Source organism: Centrocercus urophasianus, unplaced genomic scaffold (assembly GCF_019232065.1).
Source record: "Centrocercus urophasianus isolate 14NV4802_14NV808 unplaced genomic scaffold, USGS_Curo_1.0 seq_563, whole genome shotgun sequence".
Taxonomy (NCBI): Eukaryota; Metazoa; Chordata; class Aves; order Galliformes; family Phasianidae; genus Centrocercus; species Centrocercus urophasianus.
The window spans coordinates 28,043-31,973 of record NW_024885159.1 but is presented as its reverse complement, the minus strand read 5'-3'; positions in this window follow the sequence as shown (position 1 = coordinate 31,973).

The window sequence follows — 3,931 nt, the reverse complement described above, 5'->3', positions numbered from 1 at the left end:
CAAGCTGGTCCCAGCTATGACCAGCACAGGACAGTCTCTAACCTTCTCCTGAACAAGTCACTTCTGCAGTCCCTCATGCACTACCAAAGCCCTGCCAATTATGCCCAATGCTTTTAGTTGCCCCTTCCCATTCAGCTTCAGGGGTATGTTGTTGATCATGGGCAGAAACATGTCTTATTTGGTTACTTAAAGCTATTTGTAAATCTTTCCCTCTGGAATAGTCCCCATACATTCTTTCTATCCATTTGCGACCCAGTTGTGTAGCCATGGGATGCCCCTTGCCCATATTGGCATAAGAACCTATGTAGACTGTGCTAGCACTGATTGTCTATTGAGCTCTTACTGAAGAAGAAATTGCCACTATTTTACACGTCCATCAGTGCAAACTTAATCTCCCTGTCCCACAGGCTGGAATCTGTAACTGTGGGGACAATGGGTTGGTTGTGGAGCATCTTAGAGATCAGAAAGCATTCAAGGCATTCCTAGCCCCTCTGTTTGTTAGTTTGTTTGTTTTTTTAATTTTTATTTTAAATTTAGTAGACTAGAGTACTCACTGATTCCATCCGTGGTTACTTGATGATGGATGTGTAAAGCTCATCTTTGTACTGCAATTGTGAAAGTTATTTCTAAAGGAGATTTTTTCCTGATAATAAAGATGTTAAAAATAATAATGAAAAGTGTCAGTACACATAATTTGACAAAGCAATTCTAAGTTTTTATATTTGTGTTTAGAAGGTTTGTGCAGGATGCTAACCATTTTCAAGTTTCACAGTGCTGCCACTGCCAGAATTTATTTAGCTTTAACCAAAAGGTATGTCACTGCTTTGCCATTCACTCCTATTACTGAATCCTTGCTTCCTGCAAGAGGGGCTCTCCCTTCACATATGTTCTTACGGATCATAGCTTCAGCATCTATTAAGAAGGTAACGGAAAGCCTGTTGCTGATCGACATGTCCAGACTCAGCCAGCAGAGGGCTGTTAGGATGGCCACCAGTCCTGCAGCTGGACCTGGCCCAGCTCTGGTGCGACAGGCTGGGGCTGGGACAGGTGCTTCCTGTGTTTCCAGTGCTTGGATTTCAGGTTGTGGGTTTGGTCTATCACATGATGGTAACACAAGGAGCAGCTGCTGTAGTACAGCTGGCCACTGGCACCCACAGCTGCCATGCTCAGCAGTGCAGCATGTCAGCATCTGGGGCAGCCCCTTCTGCCATGGGACAGAGTCCATCTTGCTGCTATTGGCTATTCTGGGCAGGCTGTCTGCTACATACATGTATTCCTCATTCTTATGGATCATAGTTCCAGCATCTATTATGTAGACTGACTGACAATCCGCTTTCCAGTAAGGAAACTAAACAACCAACCACCTAAAACAAAGCAATATACAAGGCAGTTGAGATAATGCTTGGGAAGGTTACATCTTAATAGCATGATTACCAGAAAAGCTGAGAATTACTTCTGCTTTACAGTGGAATGTGGAGGCAGGCTATTTCATTAACGATTCTGCCTTTTCTCCCCTTTTATCTGAAGGATCTTTCTTCTGATTTGATAACCTGGTTTCTACAATTTAGCCAAGAAACTGTAAAAAATGTTCACCCAGTTTTGAAACCTTTGTCTGAGGCCATGGTAATCTGTGCCTGACCTGTAAATCTGACTACTGCCTGAATGAAGTAATCAACAGCTGTATTACCAACAGCCCTAATAAGTTTTTCCTGAGTAAGAGTTAGGATTTTGTATTGTTTCCTTACATGGAGTTTCAAAATACGTCTTGGATGCTGCTGGAATTCTCATGTGTAAGGAAAGTGAATGTTGATACAACATCTCTCTTCTTACTCCTCTTATAAATTATCCGATGGCAAGCATGATCAAGAATGTTCTCAAAAAAGTATTCTTTGTGCTAGGATGTCTTTTTTGCTTAACAGTTACACAAGCAGAAAGGCACTACAAGCTACTTGCAGGAGAGAGTGGCTACCACCACTCCAGATAAGGATGACTTTGTGCAATCCTGCATGGCACTAGTGATTTGAGAAAAATATACTTCTCATCTGCAAAAGCTGTGATTTATTCTGACATACTTAACTACCTGCAGTGAAACGATGACCCGAAAGCAGTAATTCTCTGCCACGAGAGACACCTGGGTTCAATTTCCTCCTTGGCAAATACGCGCTCAAATTTCATTTCCAGTTTTGGCTAGCAAAATAATATGGACATATGTTTTAGAATGTGCTCTAGCTGCACTGACTTCAGTATGCTAAGAATATGTGCTCAAAATCTTTGTTCTGCTGGATTCCTTACTTTTTGCTCTCTGCTTCACGAAGCTGCCCATTCATTCTGAAGAGGAGGTATTAGTTTCATCTTTCCAGTTTCACTTTGCAAAAAATGTAGAAAAGGGATTTCCCTTCCACCCAACAAGATGATCCCATTCAACATATGCACTCACTGGCATTTATGTGGATCCTTTTCTTTCCTCTGTACTTTACTTCCGATTTTACTTTACTACATTTTAGGTGCAATATGTAGAATCTTATTTCTGTTGGTAGTTCTTTAGTGCATTTTTAATGTCATTGTTTCAACCGACATGAAAATCTAAGTTTACTAATTGAAAGTGCATACACACTGATGTTTTTGCTTTCAAACTCATTCTAATTTCTAATCATACCATCCATTTTCCTTTCAAAAGAAGGAATCGTTGGTCAATTTTTTGGCAGCTTTAGAACAGCCAGCATCTATTTCTTTCAGGAAAAAAAGAAAAGAAGTTACATAACATAGTTTATTCTAACCATGTACCTTTGTTGCTTGGTGTTACTCTTTACGTGTCAGCAGAAGAAAGGTGACTGGCTTCTAAAAATCATTAGATACTTTTTTTTTTTCCTTTTTTTTTTCCTTTCTTTTTTTTTTTTTTCTTTTTAAGTTAGAGATAGTGTCTGGGCATCTCAGGCTGCCCAGTAACCCATCCAACCTGGCCTTGAACGCCACCAGGGATGGGGAAGCCACAGGTTCTCCGGGCATCTGTGCCAGTACCTCACCACCCTCAATGTAAAGAACTTCCTCTTCACATCTAACCTAAATTTCCCCTCTTTTAGTTTAAAACCATTCTCCTTTGTCCTATCACCATCACACCTTGTAAAAAGTTGGTCTCCCTCCTGCACAGATGCTCCCCTGAAGTGCTGGAAGGCCGCAACGAGGTCTCCCCACAGCCACTCCTTCTCCAGGCTGAACAAGCCCAGCTCCCTCAGCCTCTCTTCATACGACAGGTGCTCCCATCCTCCAAGCACCTTCCCAGCCTCTGTGCCCACTCCACCAGCTCCGCATCTTCATTATGCACCAAGTCATAACTGTGCATGAACAGAACGAGGTGAGGGTCATACGTGGAGCAGAAAGCACTCTGACCAACTGATGGCCATGACTCTTGCTTCAGCTTCCTTATACACAACCAACCTATAAGCTAAAATCTAATGTATGCAGTATGTGACCACTGCAAAAACAGTTGCAGCACAGAAGTTTAGAAGAACATACAGCTGGAGCCAGAAATGTTTTGATGACAACAAATTCTCTACCTGAGTAAATCAGCTTAATGACAGTAAACAAAGGTGAGCAGCCCATGTTTTCTCATCTGAGGAATACCTTCACTTTGGCAAGAAAAGGCAGAAGGCAATATACTAAGTGTAAGTGTCCTACAGGCGGTCCGTAGTTCTGTGTTGGTTTTCTTTTAAAGGAGAACAAATACGAAAAAATACGAAGCTTCAAAACACTGCTAAGATAACAGTAACAGTGATGAAAGCATCGCTGTTTTGAAGATGAAAGCATCTTCAGCTTACTGAAGAGTAGGACATGAGGCCTGCAACAACGTACTGCTGTAAGTACATTCATGGAAGTCAAGCTCTGGTAGTCTAACGCTGCTCAGAAGAAAAAAAAGAGGGAAATGAAACATTTG